This window comes from Anser brachyrhynchus (genome assembly GCF_964034855.1).
Source record: "Anser brachyrhynchus genome assembly, chromosome: 10".
In the NCBI taxonomy this organism is placed as follows: domain Eukaryota; kingdom Metazoa; phylum Chordata; class Aves; order Anseriformes; family Anatidae; genus Anser; species Anser brachyrhynchus.
The window spans coordinates 4,732,879-4,752,467 of NC_137705.1; the positions used below are offsets into that span (position 1 = coordinate 4,732,879).

Sequence of the window (19,589 nt, forward strand, 5' to 3'; positions counted from 1 at the left end):
CTGCAGCTTCCCAAGTCAAATGGTGCCTGCGAGAAGGAGGAAAGGAAACGATTAGTCAAAAGCAGCACTGCAAGGAGTTGTCGAAGGCGGCCGCGGCGATGGCGGTGGGAGGAGGAAGGCTGGGGCAGTGTGCGCATCCGTGTAATTACGGTCGCGGGGAGGTGAAGTCATACCTAGGGACTGTTTGGTGCGTTGCTTAGCTTTTGTTTCTGAGCTGTGAGATCATGGGCAAAATATTATAAACATATCATGGCTATAGCTTGCTTGTGTAACAAAAGATCAGGAACTTTTATTAAGTTTGTTTTCCTTGTCATATTGTAAAAATTTATTATGTGTACCGTGTATATTAGAAACAGATTCGGGTAATTCTGTCTAAATGAAGTCATCCCAGCTATTTCCAGACTGTCTGTTTTTGGTTGTGAATAATTTTCATACATCAGATGGTTGTCATATTTAGTCGCTCTCTACATTCTAAATAGGACGTATCCCGTTTTGAACTTCCACGGACCGGAGCAGCCTTCACGCCTAAGGCTGCCTCGGCCGCGGGGCTGCGCTCGGGCTGCCTGGAGGCGACGGGGCTGAACGGCAGCAGCAGGGCTGGTGGCTCTCAGCATCGCGCGGGGAAGAGCCTGCCAGACACCTATTTCAGCTTGTCCCTTTGTGTTCACACTTGGCGACAAGTATGTTGAAAAAACGGGAAGGAAGAAGTACCATATATCAACACTCTTCTAGGTTAAAAGAAGCTCTTCTCCCAAAGAATGCATACTTTTTTTTCATTGTAACACAAGTGTGTTTAAATGTTTAATGTTGAAATTTAAATCATACACACATCTACATATCAGCTGAACTGCTGTGACTTTTTTTTCATTTTAATCCTTGAAGCAGAGTTTCCTTAGTCAGCGTGGTGAGGCTCTCTGGTGCTCCTTGTGCACCAGCCCAGAGGTGTATGCGCTGGAGAAATCTGCAGCGATGATCACAGAGCAGAATGTTGCCCTGAAACCGTCAACTTTGCCAGAAATACTTGAGTTATAGCAATTTGCTTAAAAAAAAAAAAAAAAAGCAAGGGAGACAGGGAAGAAGGCATTTTGATCTAGCTTGTGTGAGCAGAGGAGAGCAGCTGTTTGCCTCATGTGTTTAAATCTCTAGAGCTAATATTGAAGTTTCAGGGCAACAAGTGCAACATATCAGAATAAGCAGAAACTTAGAAACTAAAACCAGTGAAACAATTGGGAATGCGTTTGAATTTGGCTGTGGAGCTTGACAGTTTTACAGCTGTGTAGTCAGGTTGGCAAAATACTTTGTCGTGTGTGCAAAGGAAAAACTGTTGCATTGCTGAAATGTTCTTATATTCCCAGTAAATGTAATCTGCCTTTTATAAATTACTAATCTGTTGAAGGTGTAACATTAATGGCGCATAATCTGAGTTCAGTGAAAGCCTAGAAAATGGAAGTAGACTGAAGGCACAAGAAAGAAATGTACTTTGTGTCAAGATGAAGTTCGATGAAGCATAGAGAAGATGGAATAGATTATTAAATAAACTTTGAGAGAAGATGCGAAAGGCACCGAAATCTCTCATTTTGGAAGGAATTAGTTTACTTGATTATATGCAACTGTATCACACTCAGGAAAGTATAAGACAAATGAAAGCAAAACAAAATTTAATTGAGCTATTATTTTGCAGACTTTGGCTCCGTTTCAGACAGCCTAATCAAATTGTGCTTTGCTCAAATAACTAATGTTAAATGCAGTCTACCAACAGATGTTTAAACAGAGACTAATTGGAAAATCTACATCCTGGCTTTAGCGTGTCTAGCTGAAAAGGTTTGGAAATTGCGTGGCGAGGGGAGGCAGAGGACGGCCAGGAGGACGTCAGCTGGCGCTGGGGCTGCTCCCGGGGCGCGGGGAGCCAGGGGTGCCCGTGCCGGAGCCGCCGAGGTCGCGGGTGCTGGAGCTCGGTACCGGTGGCCGCTCGGAAAACCGTCCTCGATCGCCTTACGTCACCGGAGTCACGTTGCAGCTCCATAGATCATGCCGTATGCCAGTGTGCGCGGAGTAAGTAGTGCGGCGAGGCACGCTGATGGAGGATGTTTAAAGTGGTCTGTGTGGTTATTAAACCTTTCTTGCCAGTCCTGTCACTTACGGCTTGTACTTTTTGAGCAGTAGGGATTCAAATAATACCTTGCTGGGGTTTAAGTTATTAACCTGAGTGGCGTATCTCAATCCTGAGCCTTCTGCTGCGTAGCTGTGCAGCCAAGCAGACCTCTTTGATGTGCTGCGGCACTGGGCGCAGGTGGGGCCAGATTTGTCCCAGGTTTCAGTGACAGCCACCAGGGTGTGCGCTGGAGCTGAGGCGTCCCACGGAGCTGGGTTTGGTTTCCTGCGTCCGGTGGTGCGCCAAAGGCACTCCACTAGCACCAGTGCGATCCGTTCTGGTTTGTTCAGCGGCAGTGAGCAGACCCACAGTGATTTCTTGGTGTAGGATGTTTGTTTTTGTGCGCTGGCTGCTCACCAAGACTTAAGGCCCAAGTGATATTCGTGGTTTGTGCTGGGGCAGGGGGCTTCAGGGGCTGCTTCTGGTTGTTGGCAGCGGTTCCAACTCATGGAGAGAAGGACAGCTCACGTTTTCAGTTTGTATTTTGAGGATTGAGGCAAAGTCAGTTGTCCAGTGTGTAAGGTGCAGCCCCACAGTCCTCAAGCAAGAGACAAAAATCAGAAAAACCTGTGTGAAATTTCCCACCTTTCCTTGGAAATAAATAAAAAAGAATCTAAAGGAGCATTTTGTCTCCCGGTAGCTCAGATAAGTGTACTGGGAGATGCCAGCCGCCGACCCAGCCTGTTGGTCTGTAGCCACGGCACAAACTCCATCACGCGGATCCTGTGGGTGTTGCTGCAGGACGGCTGTGCTGTCACCGGGGTCACCGGCTGCGCTGTTACTTGGTGAGCCCCCCAGCCTCGTCCCCCCGGGAGCTCCTGGGGCCAAAGCAGCAGCCTGGCGCCCTGAAGCTGGCTTGTGCCCCGTGTCCCTGTTCCGTGAAGTCTTTCTTCTGCGGGGAGCAATGGTGGCACACGGGAGGACTGCCTGCTCATATCTTAGGGCAGCAGCTCTTTGGTTTAGTGCTGGTGTTCTCCAGGCTTACCAGGCAGCCTGGAACGGGAAGTAGCCAACCCGAGTGTAAAAAACAATAAATGCACTTATATATATATATATTTCCAAATTTACCAATTGGAGCTCTACAAAAGACAGATTATATTTTATGGCTTGTAAACAGCAGGGCAGATATTTCAGGAGAACTGCAGACAGCTGTAATTTTGTGAATGTGCACAAATTACTTGGAAAACAAATATTCCTCTGCCTACACAGCTGTATTCACCGCTGCGGACCAGAATACCTTTTGCATGATGCTCACGCCTGGTTCCGCGGAATATAATAATGCTCAAATGAATAAAGTGTGATTTGGAAGCGAAGTCAGAATTAACGCGCTCCGTGGCAACCTGTCTCGCTGGCTGGGGATAAAGCACTGGAGGAGAAGCAGGAGCTAACGGGAGCGTTTAGTGCTGGGGGCTGCGCGGGGCCGGGGGCTGCCTCGGCCCCTTTCCCCCTTTGGCCTGCCCCCGGGAGGGCCGGCAGCGCGGCCGCTTGTGTCATGGGTTCTGTGCTGGCGGTTCCTTCTGTTTGTCCTTCTGTCGTGTGATAAGGAGGTGTAAAAGGAAAGTGTGAATAACGAGAGGGAAGGCAAAGAAAATCCCCCAAAGTAAAAACAAGGCCGAGCAAGAACAAGTAAAGCACGAGTTGGCAAGAGCCAAAGGCCTCGCATTGATTTTACTTTTAACTTCTATGTTTATTCAAAGGCTGTGGATACAGGTTAACTTCCTTTGCTCAATATTTATTGCTGCGTTACTTGTCTTAGACTGGAACAATGAGCACTTTGTTGATTGGGTTAAAAGATTGTCCCATTTTACTCAGTCTCCTGCATCTCTCCCCGTACCTGCAGGTTTTAAGCGGTTTATTTTAATTTCAGATTTCTAACCCTCCGTCGCGACTCGCTGCTGTGCCACCAGCAGCAGCACTTGAGGGACTCTTGTTCGGCTTCTCAAAGCGGACCATTAGCTTCTGTGAATCCTGACCTTCCTTGGTGGCGTTACACCTCGCAGATTCGGAGCGGGATAAGCATGTCAAAGGGGAGGGGAGCGATCAGGTGGGTTATTCTTCATCAGGAAAGGTGGTAGAAATACTCCGTGAAAAAATTAAAACGAGGAGGGAGAAAGCTGTGGTGGCGATGGTTGCCCTTCTGCTTGCCAGCTGTCCCGGGTGCTGCCCAAATGAATTGGCACATGAGTGAGTACCTCCCAGTGGGCAACTGCTAACCCTTGAGCAGCCTCACTGAGCGGAAAATCCGTGGAGTTACCGTACAGCAAAAGCCGACCGTGCTGGTTTCACCCTAAGCTAGCGATGGGCACGATTTCGGTGCTCAAAACCCACCCTGGACAGGCCCCCAGGCTGCAGTGGTGGGAAAGTGGCCCCCAAATATTGAGGATTTCTCGGGGACCAGGAGCATTAGCATAACGCTGAACATAGCCAAGGTATTTTTAAGTCCCGTTGCGCACAGCTGACCCTCCAGGGGAAGGTATGTTTATGGCTTCCATCGCTGTTATTTTTTCCTTGCGCTCGTTGCTTGGAAAGCGTGCTCATTTTGAGTCCTCCGCTCAGCTGTGTCTACTGCAAAGAAAAAACAGAACGATTTCTTCTGGGAGAGCCCCACAGTGGATGCATCAGAGCAGCAGTGACAGCTGCAAAATTGTTTTGTTGGTTTGTTGCTAATTCGGCAGGAGTGAGCGGAGGGGACCACCCTGTCTTAAAAAAAAAATAAAAGGAGGGAAAGAAAAACAAAACCAAACCAAAAAACACTTTTCAGTTTTTAACTTTGATTTTGCTGAAAAAAGCAAAACAAAAAAAGAGAAAAAGCCATGAGCAGCCTTATGCCTGGGACGAGATGATGCAGCAATCATGGGGGCACTTTTTATTTCTGGTTGCTTTCGCCACACACCTGTAGGGTGCCCTTTCTTTTGCTTCTGTGCTTTGCCACCAAAGCGCTTCCATTTGCAAACGCCAGGAAATTGGATTTCCTAATGTGCCTCTCAAGCCAGAGCAGTTACAGCAGCAGAGGTGTTGCGGATGGCTCACGTGTGAGCAGCTCAGGCTGGAGCAATTGGTACGGGGCCGTGCTGGGGTGCGGGAGAGGAGGGATCATTGCCCATGTTCTTGCGGGGACCTGGCTGAGAGCGCGTTGTCTGCGGGCAGGTTAGGAAGGAATGGGAAATGAACCAGGGTGGGGATCCGGCAGGCTCTCCTGGCGGCGACTGCTGCACTCAGCGAAGCACCCGCAGCTCCCAAACCACCCAGCCGTGCCCACAGCACCCTTGTTTTGTAATATTGTCAGGTCTGGGGCCAGTTACATGCATTTTAAGGTCATTTTATTCTGCTGCTGTCCCCAGGGTGACGCGTGCCCTCGGGTCTGATCATTCAGCCCAGCCCCGTGAGAAGCCCCCAGTGGGTGGTTGAATAGTGCAGGGCTGCACGTGCTAAAGGTAGAAATATTAAAAAAAAATTACTCCTCCCCCAAAATCTCACTGTATTTTTTTTTTTATCTCCTTGCCTATGTACATTTAAAGAAAAAAGTTAAAAAGAAATCCCAGCTCTGCATTGTTAGTGTAGTGTCACGAGCCAGATTGTACTACGGAGCGCACTGATGGGTCTTCCCCTGAGGTATGGAAAGATCTATGTGTGCTAAGCAGGTGTTTTCATTTGTTTAATTGGAGCTGAGTTTAGCACAATATTACAGATAAATGAATTACACATGTTCAGTAATTCATAGAAAGTGATCGTTGTTTTGCTTAAGACGCTTGTCTTCAGATCCAGGTTCGCAGAGATAGCGTGCTGGCAAACACGGGCAGGGGTCCTGCTAAAAAAAATTGTAAGAAGCGTGTATACGTGAGGAATGCATGAAGTCTGGTTGCTAAAACAGCAATAACTGTTTTGTCTTTGTTTAAACCTTAATGCTGAAAATTTCAATAAGATCCTGTTCTGATAAAGTGAAAAAGAGCCCCAGTGCCTTTTGGCATGGCTGGCATCGCTGGGGATGCCAGGGGATGCTCCCCGCCCTCTGGGGCTTCTTGGGCGCGTGGCACTGGGATCAGAGGGCTGTGCCACTGCTGGTAGCCTTGCCGCGTCTCCCAGCAGTGCCAGCAGCAGCAGGACTGGAGGTTTCCCCCAAAAACATCAGAGCTCCGACCCGACGCAGCGCATGCGGGAGCCCGCGGGGCAGTTTGGAGGTGCTGCCTTTCAAAGGACAAGCAAAGCTGGTCACTTGTTACAGCCTCTCTTGTGGCTTTGAGTACTCCCGGCCCTTGGCCAGCTTCCAAATGGATAATTACATTGAACTTACCCAAATTTCCTCTGCAGATTCAATTGTAAACTATTTTCTCGCTCTCTCCTGCCAGTGTTGTATATAACCGTGCTGCGCAGCATTAAACAACTGTCACACGCAGCTCCAGAGGCTGTTGGATTTCAGGCACAGAAAGTAAAAGGTCATGGCAAAACTCGTGCTGAATTTTAGAGAAAGCATTGACTGCGCTTTTTCAGTTTATCAAGTGCCTTGGAGCAAGCTTTTGGATTGAAGGTGGGGTTGGTGTGTATGTTGCTAGCAGAAGGTGCCAGCATTTCACGCGGATTGTGAAAAGCGACTCTTTTAGGGACGACCTCTCATGAAAGTCACCTCCTTCAAGCCTTCCGATGGCTGAAATTCAGGCTGTTCGGCTGCCTTCCTCATTCACCTAGGAGTTCGTTAACACAAACCTCAGGCACCGCATCCCTCCCGCCGGCTTTCTACCAGCCGTGCCCGATCCCTCTGCCCCATGGACGGAACAGGAGGGTCCCTCCGCTGTGGCACAGGAGGCTTCCCTACGCCGATGTAAAGGATAGCAGCGCTTGCCCACACCCACACGAAGCGGTGCCTGCGTCCCACTGCTGGATGGGACCCAGGGGGAGGCTCTCAGCACAGTGCTCCCCGTGTAAACCTGTCTGGAGAGCGCCGCAGCATCCCCCTGCCCGCCCGGCAGCAGGTCTCTGAAGGGAGCCAAAGGGATTTGGGGAGGTGGGGGGGTGACCTGGGAAGTGCTGCTGCGTCCTCCAGGTTTAAATGTGCCCACCGCAGGAGATCACAGAGGGTGAAAGTGGGTTGGAAGCTTTTAAAGCTGTTATTTGTGCGAGTCTTTTCCTGCTGCACGCGTCGGTATGTGACTGTTGAACGAGAGGTTCCTGGGAATTCGTGTGCGTCCGAACCCAGCAGCAATCTCGGAAGATTTGTGGCGGCATAATCTATAAACTCCTAATTACACATATAGCTGAGCAAATAGCTTGAAATTTCTTTAAACTCTTTGTTCACAAATGTGTATTAAAACGTGCCCATCCCACATGCGCGCACACACACCCACCCTTTTCCTTCCTTCCTTCCTCGTTTTACACCCACTTCCATCAAGGCTTTGGCTCGTGGCATCCTTCCTTACCCAGGGAGCCGTGGCCAGGGCTCCCTGCGGGGCCACTGGCCAAACTGCTCCTCCTTGCCACCACCCCCTGGCCCATGTCCCTTGGCCGGAGCTGTCACCGGGGTCTGGATTTCCCCCGTGACGTGCAGCCCGTTGGGGAGGCTGCTTCTGCTGCTTCGAGCGCTTTAATGAGATGCAAATTGTTTGTGATGCTGCCTTATTAAATGTATTGTAATTTTAAAATCATTTGCTTGTTAATTGTATTTAAATAGCTGCCACTTAGACAAGCAGAAAGTTGCCAGGAAGATAAATCGTTTTCTCTTTTTGCTGCGTTGGGAAGCGGCCCCGGTGACCTGGGTGGGCTGCTCGGACACCGCGCCGCCAGGGGGCACGTCCTGGGCAGGAGCGTGCCGGGGCTCTGCCCTCACCCCTTCCCGGGAGGAAGAAGCACTCCTGGCATTACGCCCTCTCTGAAACCTCAGTCCCTTCAGAAGGAGATGGAAGAAGGGTTGGGAGGCGTGTAGTGGAGACGGTTTACTTTCCCCGTGCTTCAGCCAGGGCACGTCAGGCTGGGGCAGGACTCATGGGATGGGTGCTGCAGTGCTGCGGGTGCTGCTGCCCCAGCTCGGTGCTCAGAGGCAGGCGGTGCTGTGAAGCTGCCCCGTGCTGCTCCTGCCCCGTCTGCTGCTCCTGTCACCGTCCTCAGCGCCTTCAAGGCTTTGTCCTGCCGCAGTCCCCGGCCAGGTTTCTCCTGGCTCCGGCTGAGCAGCGTGAGGTCCCTGCTGAGCTCCGAGTTCAGCCGGGCTTAAAGCTGGTTTTGATCCTGCGTGGTTTGGCGTGGTGGATCCTACATTGCTTTGGCGTGGAGCAAGCTCCGTGGTGTCATTTGTATTTTTGTTGTATCTGAAATGCCGTCCTGGAAAATGAAAAGCAACGTTTCCGTATCGGCTCGCGCTGTCTCCTTAGCGGACTCGAGGGCCCCACCCTGCCTTTTCCAGCTCGTCCCTGTCAGCACCGGACCCTCGCTCCCTCCCTGCCTTGCTTTTCCAGAGGCGATTCGTGCTCCCTTTGTTTTCTTTTTGCATCCTTGTTGTGTGGCAGGCTCAGTAATAATAGTTAATAATTAGCAGTTCAATAGCACTCTTCACCTTCAAAGCAATTTTGGGCATTAAATCACGGCAGCTCTGCTGGCAGGATTGCAATATTGACTTGTTACTTCACCAGTGTCACAGAGGCAGCAAAAGCTGCGTTTTTATGGAGGCCAAAGTGGGGTCATTTTTTTTTTTTTTAAAGCACAAAATTGGCAAAAAATAAAATTTTCTCCTAGGCTGACACTTTGTTTGCCAAATTTCAGCATAGAGCCAATTTTTAAAGCTGAGTAATAAACACCTGAAAAGTTCTGGTTTATAATGGCAGTGCTGAAAAGCCATTAAATGAATGGCTCCGCTATAACACAAGAAAACCCTCTTAAAACTGCTGAAAAACCCGTAAAAGCTGGACGGAGGCTTTGCGAACGCCAGCCTCGCCTTCGAGCCTGGCGCTGGGATGCGAAGGGAACCCGCGGGGAGCGGGGGGCAGATGACGAAGGGCATCTCTTTTGGTCCCTTTCCCTGGTGAGCAGTGGAGCAAGGGCTGGGAGCTGAGGTTTTCGCCTTCTCCATGGGCAGGGCCGGTGAGGGGAGGCGGGACAGCCGTGGCACGGGGCGGCAGGGACAGGTGGAGCACGGGGGCCAGCAGGAAGGATGGGGTTTGCCGGAGGAGCGATGGGGACGGAGCTCTGGGGTACTGGAGAGCAGAACGTGGGGCAAGGCCAAGAGGGAAGGCCTGGAGGAAAGGAGGAACCGAGCGACGCCTCTGGGCACGGGGGACGAAGGGCAGCCTCGGGACGCCCGGCGGAGGGAGCAGGCGGCCGGCGTGCTCGGGAGGAAGCGGGGCCGGGCGTAGCAGCAGCCGCCGCCAGCCCGGCTCTGCGGGGCACGCGGTGGCCACGCCGGCCTCGAGGGAGCCGCGCTCGGCAAGGTGGCAGGAAGCCCCGGCGAAGCCCCGCTCGCCTTGCTTTCTTCTCGGCTCGCAGGGCGTTAGTTCTGCACGGATCGAGAGGAAGCGAGGGCAGCTCTGCTTCCTTTCCTCCGCGACCTGCCCTGCGCGGCGGCCGAGCCCCGCGGCTCGCTGGCACGCGCGGCTGCAAGTGGCACGTCCCCGAGGGGCGTCCTGCCAGCCGACGGCCCGGGGACAGCATCGGTGTCCCCAGGGCCGTGCCCAGCCTGTGCCACCTCGCACCCTTCCCGCTTTACCAGCTCGGCTCTGCTGCGAAACAGAGCGGCGAGAGCAGCGTAGTAAACCAGCAAATTGACCAGTAAAAGAAATCAGTAAATGAAGGGAGCAGCTATTAATGTGCCAAGCCAAGATGTGTAATTATACCCTAGGACTTTTCCAAACTAATACATGTTAAAGGTGTAAACCTATTAAAGGAGAGATTTTTCTGTACGGGGAACTTATGTAGATAGAAGGATTTACACTGTATTTTATTCTTGTATTATAAGGTATAAGGAACGTTTGAGCAAATCCAGTCATTCCCATTATTACAATATCATACGTTTTTCATACCGTTTTATGTGGTTCTTCAAAAACTTTGGCACTAATTCTCTTTATATTGTTAGGAATTTTCTTTTTAAAACCGAATTCTTTTTCTCAAATAGTTAATTAGATTTTGAACTTCAAATACAGTACTTTTTTTTTTTTTTTTCCTCCCAAGAATAAGGGTGTTAGATCCATTGTGCTGGCCAAATTACAGTTTGGATAGTTACATTCTCTCTGCTTAATCACCCTGCAATTTCATTTGAGTGAAGGATTTGGTGCCTCAGGTGTCCTGCATTCCTTCGGAGCCCCGCGTGGCGAAGCCGCTGCCATCAGCCGCCCCAGAAGCGGCCGCGTTCAGTGCCAGCGCAGTGTTGTCCCCGTACCCGGCATAAATAGCATAGCTTTGCTCGCAGAGATGGATTTTTGGGGAATCGCTTTCTCTTCCTATGCAAATGCAAATCTGTTCGCAGGGGCCCCAGACAAATCCCTCTCTTTGCTGGGGCTCGTGAACCTGGTTCCCTTCGCTGCCGCATCCCTCCCGGCTCGGGCACCCGCTGCTTTGCGGCCTCGTCCTCCTTCTTGTGGCTCGGGGGGAGAAAAGGATTGCGACAGGCGGATCTGGGTAGGAAGTGGCTGTCAGTTGTAACCTGTGCTTGCAGGCAGGAGTCCCCTTTGCCGTGAGGAGAGAAGCGGGAGGGGAGAGCCCTGTCCTATAATACTGGTTATTTGGGAAGAGGCAACGGATCGTGGCACTGTGCTCTGCCGGGTGGTTCAGGAGGCGAGGTTCGGAGGCGCTCTCCAGTCCCGTATGGCAACCAGCAGTCATCTGGAGGGGCTTCTCTGCCTACCACTGACCGAAAAAGTCCTCTTGGTTTTGATGCTGTTCACCAGCTTTGGAAGTCATGTTATTCAGCTGGGTTTGGGCATTTCAATTCCCTGCATGCGGTGATGCTGCCAGCATTCTGCCGGGAGCAGCGAGGTCCCAGCACCGCTTCCAGGCTCTTTCCCCTTGCGGTGCCACCAGTGCTTCAGTTTCTGCGTGCTCCTGTCCACCCATAAGGGCTGGTGCCTGAACACCTCTGTAGCAAGTAGTTCTTGTTCAGGTGCCTCTACAAATTTACTGTTTTCTTCTGTAAAGAAAAGATGAGCAAAAGTTCTTCCCTTAGCTGCCTTCTTAAAAAAAAATAATATATATATATATCTTCTAATGTTGGAGGAAAACTTGGACTACGAGCCAGCTAAATACACTGTGTCATGAAACCTCGGGGACCATTGAAGTGAGCACAGTGGCCCATTACTGCTAAGGAGGTGTTTTATTGAAAATATGCTGCCGCGCGTTCCCAACAGAGGGAGTGAAAAACGGCAAGATGCCCGACGGTACTCCGGGTTATTCTCACCGAGAGGCCGGAATATACAGTTTGGCACTCGCAGGCTGTGCGTGAGTACGCTGTGCAGCGGGCTGACGGGCGCTGGCACGTAAAAGGGCCCGTATTTCGTCAGACCCGTTGTAATGCAAGTCCGTGGCGGCACAGGGGTGCGCGTAGGGGTGCGCGCGTGCCCTACTGTGGGCCCGGTGTTGCAGAGAGATGTTCTCTTGCGGCGGCTGTCAGAGGAGGTGAAGAAGCGCCCCATCCCCTGGTTGTGGGGCCAGGCAGCACACGTGTCCCCTCCTGTCACCCACTGTCCCTGCCCGGCCCGGGGAGGGCGCCCCGGGAGCGCAGGGGTTGATCTGTTTGGCGTGGCCAGGAGCCGACGAGTTAACGCTCCACGGGCAAACATGCGTGATTGACGTTTGTTTTGTTGATGTTTCATTCTGTTTCTTTTCTTACCATGGCAACTTTAACATCATGACAAAACACCTACTTTTCCTCTTGGAGCCGTAACTGTTGTCATGCCCAGCAGGTTATTTTGGTATACAGTGGTTGCTCTTTTAAAGCAGAGGTGTTGCCATCTCCTACCAGATAGCACCTCCAGTATTTCCTCTCCTCGGAAGGCATCTGTGGTTTTCACTGTGTGAGCTCTGTGTTTCAACCCGTGGCAAAAAAATGGAGTTTTAATGGAAACTGCGGCATTTCCTCTACTGTACGTGACATAAATGCTATCTCACGTAATTAAGGAAAGTAACAGAGAACAGTTAGTGGTGATTGCCTTTCAATATATTGTGTACTTTGGGGCACAAAAATAATTTATGAATAATGCCCATGCGTACTTGGAACAATTTGCAGACTGTGCTGTGAGCGATGCAGACCTGCTGGTAGAAGAGTGTGCTAATAAATTTTACTTTGTGGCGGAAACAAGAGATTACAGTTTATTAGGAAAGGAGATGGCAATTTATTAAGATCAATCAAATACGAATGCAGAGCGAAAATGTTGCCATTTTTATTTATTTATTTATCTCGAAGCACGGGGGGGTGCAATTATATAAAATTTGTTGTTTACCTGTGATGTTTGATTCATTATTAATATTTTTATGTTTAGAGGGAACCGTAATTTTGCAGAAATGCCTTCCATAACTCCTGCACAATCATATTCATAACTCACCTGAATGTTGACACATCCTGCTGTGTATATATAAATTAACTAGTAACACTGGCATTATAAAATGATGCATTAAATGAAGATGTGAATGGTAATTTAAAGCATGCCATGAAGTGAAATTTAAACCATTGCACAATGCTGAGGGGATTTAAAGAGCCTTCTTCGTGCAGGATTTGCAGGGCAATAAGGAAAACGACAGTTTCACATGAAAAAGAAGTGCAACAGACGCAAACATTACTGAAATGTTAATTGCTTTGGTGTTCTCTTTTGGCAGAGGCACCGTCAGCCTAAAATTCACTTTTCCGCCTGAAAATACTTTACCATGAGGGTGTTAGCTAAGATTAATAAAAACGACCCAAAAAAATGTTTACTTAGTACTTTTTCTCAGCACTTGGTGGATAATAAGTTTCACTGTTTCCTGTTTAGTCAGTTGTTTTCCCCATTTGTTTTCGTAGGTCTTTCAAACAGCAGCAAGGGAAAATGCAGCAGTCTCAAAACAGGAAAATGTGATTTAACCCCACAAAAATGGACCTGGGGATCCAGCAGTGGGAATAGTATCCGAGACGCCTTTTTCCCTTGTAACTGCAAACAGCAGCTGGCTTTCAAACCGGCCGCCCCTCCCTGCCTGCGTTTGCAGCCCGCGTGCAGTTCCGCGGGGATGGGTGCCGGTGGCAGTCTGCGAGGGAGGCGGGCACGGGGGCAGCGGCACAGCACAGCCATTTCTTCTGCCATTCTCATCTTCAGCAGCAATCCTAAGCTGCTGTGCTGGCTCGGACCTCGGAGCCTTGTATCCGTGCTATACACTGGTGATTTTTTTTTTACCTAGGTGTTGGTGCTGCCACTTAACTCGAATCAGATCTTGCAGAGCCAAGTAGCCGCCACGCTCCTTCCCTGTTATTTTTAATTTGTTGGTGGATGTCTTCTGTTTTGAACATCCTTGTCAGATCCGATTGTCTCTGTCTGTGATGGCTCTCCATAATTGAATGGAATTAAAGTGGGAGTTTATGGTCCTTCTTGGTCTTTTAAAATATTTTGCTGGCTGAGAACTGCGTTATATTTCATGGTGACCCTACTTAGCAAGTGCTACCATCTCCGTTACTAAGGGAATAGACCGAAGTTTTTAGCCCGCAGCAGATGTTGGCTGAGCTTGCAGGTAAGAAGCTTTTATATGAAAGGGCATAAAATGCTTTAAAAATACTGCTTGCAGGCTCTGTGGCCAGCATTCAGTGCTTAGGCAGCACCTTTCAGGTTCTGAGTGTTTTGCAAATACTGGCCTAGAGAAGATCCAGAAACGAGCGGCATTATCCCCGTTCTGCAGGTGAGAAGGATGCCGTCGCCTACGGAGCGGCCGTTTTGGAAAACAAACTCCCCGGGTGACTTGCCCAAGGCTGAGGAGCACTGGCGGTGCCAGAGCCGGGGCTGTGCTTCTGCTCCTGTCTGTCAGGACCACGTCACGCTGCTCTTTGCCCTGGGAAGGGGAACGAGTGCCTAGAGCAGCGTCGTGAGCTTCGCGCAGCCCCTTGGTGGTTAGAAATGTCCCGAGGTGGAGCTCAGTCCATAGGCACGCGGTCGGTCGGAGCTGAGGGCAGAAGGAGGGCGCTGGCTTTTCGTGCTGCGGGCAGCGAGAGGTCCGTGCCGAGGAAAAGCAAACAGCTCGGCAGCTTTCTGGGCCGGTTGGCATCGTGGCCGCAGGGCTGCCCTTCGCACCCAAACCAGGGAGCAGGAGGTGGTCCGTGAGAGATGCCACCAAAAAGTCCAAGCCCGCGTATTGGTGATGCATTCCCCAAAGCAGCCAGGGTTGCTTGGGATTACTTTGAAGTCCCGGACAGGAGGGATTCTCTTAGCGCAAGCAGTAATTATTACGAGCTCATGGCATGCGTTACTGGTTTGTGCTATTATTAAACGTCCCAAGTGTTGGAGGGCGTGCGTGTTTGTTCGCTTCCTGCGCAGCCACGTAATGCACACGCAGGGCCGTGGTGCCCGTGCCCTCTGCCTGCTGACCTGCTGGGGGCCTGCTGCTTCGAGAGGCCGGCGTGTCCGATTCATCTGGGCTGTTTCTGGCAGATTTAGGGTCTTGGAAAAGATGCCCTTAGTCCCTTATTAAATATTCATAAGAGGGTGGGGTCACATTTTTGTGACCTGAAAAAAAATCCCATTAATAAATCTGTTATCTGACACGAAAACACTTTAGGGTGCAAAGCAATCCGTATCGCATCCCATTTACCGTCGGATCACAAGTTGTCAGTAAATTGGGTCCTTTGTCTTCGCTTCTTGTGCGGCTCTTTAGCAGCATAACTAATGGGGCTATTGTCTCTCAGCCCCTGACTCCCGCAAATAAACCACGCGCCTGCCTGGGGAGCGTGGTGGCTTCGGGCTCTTCAGCTGCGTGCGTGCGAAGGAAGCGTCTGCATCACTCGTGTGCTCGGACGGCGGGTGAAAATGCCAAGCCCAAACTGAAATAGCGGGAAGGAACCGCTGCCTGCGGTACAGCGGACGGTGCGGGAGCTTTTTGGGCAAGAGAAGAGCGGTTGCGGGGCCGGTAGCGGCGTGTGGCTTGGAGACAGCACAACGGCAGGTTTTGTCTGCGCGTCGAATTCCGGGGGCCCCGAGAAGTGTTTGATGGGGCCTGAGGAAGCCGGTTGTGTGCGACGCCGCCCTGCCAGCCCACCGTGCTGAGGTGCCGCGGGCCCAGGCCTTGCCTAGCGCCACACTCGAGGCTTCGGCTGCCTCAGCGGCAGGGAGCGGGGTCGCGAGGGGCTGTGAGGGGTGTGTGGGGCTGTGAGGGGCAGGGGGCTTCGTCCCGGGCTGGCTTTGAGCATCCTGGCGCCCTGGGGTTAACTCCCCTCTGCTTCGGTAGGGGAGAGGGGGAAAAGGTGTTCTTGTGTGCAGGCCGGGCACAGCAGCCTGGCTTGGTGTGGGCTCCTGACAGAGGCTTCTTGACGTTGTTTTGTTTTATTTCACTTCGTTTATTTTATTTTATTTTATTTTATTTTATTTTATTTTATTTTATTTATTTTATTTTATCTACTTCATTTCGTTCTATTTTGTTCTATTTTACTTCATTCTCTTTCACCTCCCGCTATTGAAACCCTGCCGTGCTCGAGCCCTCGGAGGCAGAGCCGTTGGCGGAGAGCCGTGAAGCCGTCCGAGGGGCGGCGAAGGCACTTTTCCCGGAGCGAGCAGAAAGTTGCGGCGGGCGCGGGGCCGCCCCGCGGAGCTCCCCGCGGGCTCACACTCCGTGCTCCCCGAGCAGATCCAACAGCGGGGGGGGGGCGGCAGGGCGGCGGGCCGGGCAGCGGGAAGAGAGGAGGAGGAGAAGGAGGAGGAGGAGGAAGGCCGCGCCCGGGGGTGCCCCGTTCCGGGGCGGGCTGTGCGCGGCGGCGGCGCAGGGCGGGGCGGGGCGGCTGCCTGCCTCCTGCCTGCCTCCCTCCCTCCCTTCCCTGCCTGCCTGCCTCCTGCCTGCCCTCCCTGCCGCCTCCCTCCCTGCCCGCCCGCCGGGGCTCCGCGGCGCCAGCCCGCGAGCAGGGCCCGCCGCCGCCGCTCCTCCCGCGGAGCCTCCGCGCCGCTCCGCCCGCTCCATGGCCCGCCGCGCCCCGCGCCGCCCGCCGCCGCCGCCGCCTCAGCCCAGGTGGGTGCCCCGGGGCCGGGGGTTGGGGGAGCCCGAAACTCGCGGAAAAGAGCGCGGAAAGCCGGCCCCAGGCTGCGCGGCCGGCTCCCGGCTTGACTTGCCGGCTCGTCCCCGCTGTCGTGACAGCTCCGCTCGCGACAGCCGCGGGGCGGAGCGGGGCTCGGGGCGCTCCCCGCCGCCCTTCAGCCGGCCCCGCGGCGCGGCGGCCGCGTGTGGCGGCGGTCGGGGCGCTTTTTTGAACGAAAACAAGTTTGGTGGCAGGAAACGTGAATCACCCGCGGTGACTAAGGGCTGTTTACGAAAACGGAACGGCCGGCTTCGGGCCGCCGAGCGCGACGGGTTGCCGAAGTTTATTTCTAATAAAAAAGTGACTTGAGCGGGCTGCTCGCCTCCTTTCGCTAAAAGCGAAACGTGGAAACCCTCCGGGGCCGGCTGGGAGCCGCTTCCCCTGCCTCGTGCCGCCGGGCCCGATCCGGGAGCGGGCTGTGGCGCCCCAAACACCCCACGGGGACCCTCAGAGCGCCCCTGGGGTGTCCCAAGGGCCCGGCAGGCCGCCTCCTGCCCGCGCCCCTCAGTGCGCAGCCCGGCCTGAAGCGCCCGTCGCTGTGAGGTTGTGGTACCAGAGCGTGCCCCCGCCGGGGAAGGGGCAGATTTTGTGGGGTGACCCCGCAGGTGGCCCCCATCCCTCTCCCAGCCCGCCGCAGGGCCGATCTCAGGGGGCTCGAAGCGAGCTCCTGCGGCCGCTGCCCCAAAACGTCACTGGGGAGGCCGCGGGGTTGGACCCCGAATCCTGGCCAGACAGAGGAGCTGCCTCGGCCTAGAGCGTGGCGGAGCCGAACTGCAAACTGATTGGCCTGACACTTTATAATCAAAGTTGATTTATTGTTCATTAGTAGTGCATTAGCCCTTTCAGGCAAGACAGTTATTTGTGTAGTGGCCTGTCAAACAAAAGACCGCTAGCACCTGTCATTTCTAAACCATGAGATAAGCGAGCAGATATTAAGATAATGCGAACAGAAGTACCCCAGAACGAGGCAAAGTTCTCACAGTTTCCCTACAAGAGGCATCGCTGCGTGTGCTGGCCACGTTTCGGGGGGCAGGCGAGGCTGCTGAGCCCCCCGGGCCCTGCCGAAGCCCCCGGCCTGCCCGCGGGGTCGGGAGCCCAGGTTTGTCGCCCCAGCCTGATTTGGGTTTTCGGTTGGGATCTTAGCAGAAGTGCAAGCTCGAGGCACTTTGTGTGTTTTGTCCCCGACTCCTTCCTCCGCTTCCCAGTGGGCAGATGTCATGCAATGATGCTCTCGCTGGCAGGGGTTAATTATATGAAAACTTGATGACATCACGGCAGAGCTGTGAGAATGTCAAAATACATCTGCTGCCGTATTCAGACATATTGCTCTCTGCTCGCTCCCCCTATATCAGCTCCCCTCCCTTCCCAAAAGGGAATGATCGCATGACATAAAACAGAAAACAACACAAGTGTCAAAAGAAAACAAAATTAGTGAACTTTTGTCTGCCACCATAGAAACGAGGATTAACTTATGTTATTCCAGAGCATGGAATGGAGACTATCTGCGTGAGGATATATAGTGTATTGTCTTTTGTGAATTTTCATTTGACAGGGATTTTGGAGGCTGTGATCTTAATTAAATCTCAACTGACTCAAATAATGCATCTAAAGGCATGCAGCGTTGCGTAACCTTGCTGAGTTGGTAAACCATAAATCATCGGAAAGCTTACGATAGGAAGGGCCGCTTTGAAATTTTTTTGTTTGCTACAGTTGTTATTTTTTTCCTCTTGTTTAACGTACACTCTGCCTCGCCACCGTGCCCTCCCTTTTTTAGGCAGCATAATTCCTGCTTTAAAAAAAAAAAGGACGAGCTCTGAGACGTGCTCTGACCAGTCACTCAGCCGAAGTAGAAAGAAGTCATAAATAAAATGGAATTGACAGGGGAGAAATGAAATAGCAGCGTGGGCTTCCTGGGGAGCTGGCTGCTCGCAGGGAGCTGGGGGCGTCGCGGCGTGCTCCGGCTGCTGGTCCCTGGCGCGCTCGGGAGGCGTGCGTGGCTCCGCGCCCCCGGCGGACACCCCCGCGGCGGTGTGAGCGGGGACCGGGCAGCGCCAGGAGCCGTCACCTGCCGGCCCCGGGTTGTAATGGGTCACAGATGGATTCTCGCGCTAATGGACGGCGGGCTTTGACGTGTACGCAAGTTGAGTTGGTTTGAGTCGCGTGTAATGGAGGAAACGGTCGCAACAGTTGTGCTAGGGGTTTTTTTAGACGTTGGAAGTGATGTAGAGCGGTTGGAGCGATGACTTAGGCAGCGTTTTAACCTGGCAGCTCTCGAGCACTGATGCTGCTCGACAATCGTGTCGTTTTTAAAATAGCGAAGCTACACGAGCTCCTATGGCAGTGTGAAAGGCTTTGGTCTCCTTGTCTGTGATGGCATGCCCTGGGCAGCTGAAGGAAAGGTAAGGGAGAAGGCTTCTGGCGTTCAGGACCTGAAGGAGTTACAAAGCTCTCGTGTGCTCTTGCTCTCTATTTCCTAGTCATTTTCGAGCTGCTTCAGGCAGACCTGTGGCTGGATGCCTCCGCAACTTGGACTGACTTTACCAAAACGTTTCCCGGCAGCCAGCTAACTCGCTGGTGTTGTTTTCTCCCCCCTTTGCTAGGGAAAAGCGGTAGCAGGGGCAGTTTTATCAACACCTGCGAAACTCGATTGTGGGAAAGTCCTGACACCATAAGCTAAATTTGTTATTGTTTGGTGAAAGGCTTGGCTGGTTTTAAGCAGTTTGTTTGTTTTATTGAAAGCAGAACTGCATTACTGGAAACTATTTTGCTGTAGTTCAGTCAAAATGTCCTGTGCTGTTTTGTTTTTGTAAGGTGCTTACTTGCTCAGCTTCACTTTCCAGTTACAAGGAAAGGGAAAAAATGCATCATGCACTCCTCTGCAGGTCTGAAGTGGCTATGTAGAGATTTTGGAGAGAAGCTGCACTGGCAAATCTCTCTTCCCCAGCTTTTTTTTTTTTTTCCTTCATTTTTTTTCTTTTTTTATTCTTTTTAGCCTTTCCAGCACAGTTTCCTCCGCTAGAAGGAGGATCTGTAGGTTGTGCTGAAGTTGAATGAATGGTATTAAAAACAGACTGAATGTTGAGCAAATAAGCAGGATTGCTAATTGTTCCTTGCACTAGTTTTGGACGGATTTGCCTTCATTGATTAGGTAAGATGCTCTGCTGTTTTGGAGGGACAACAGCCCCCTCCCCAAACTGACAACAGGTTTTAATTTTTAAGCTTTATCTTGCCCTT

The 19,589-nt window shown here is 52.1% G+C and overlaps 1 protein-coding gene across 32 annotated transcripts in view; it reads left to right on the top strand.

The window, feature by feature from the left end:
- Positions 1 to 19,589, top strand: part of FOXP1 (forkhead box P1) — a 384,485-nt gene that overhangs the window by 282,118 nt on the left and 82,778 nt on the right. For 5 of the 32 annotated variants that reach the window (XM_080606039.1, XM_080606035.1, XM_080606042.1 and 2 more), the window contains exon 1: positions 16,137 to 16,288. The exons of 26 other annotated variants lie outside the window; for them this stretch is intronic. The gene's annotated coding sequence lies outside the window, so the exon portion shown is untranslated. Of the gene's footprint in view, positions 1 to 16,122; positions 16,289 to 19,589 lie in introns of those variants that run through there. One more of the 32 variants, XM_080606040.1, reaches the window with a different exon arrangement.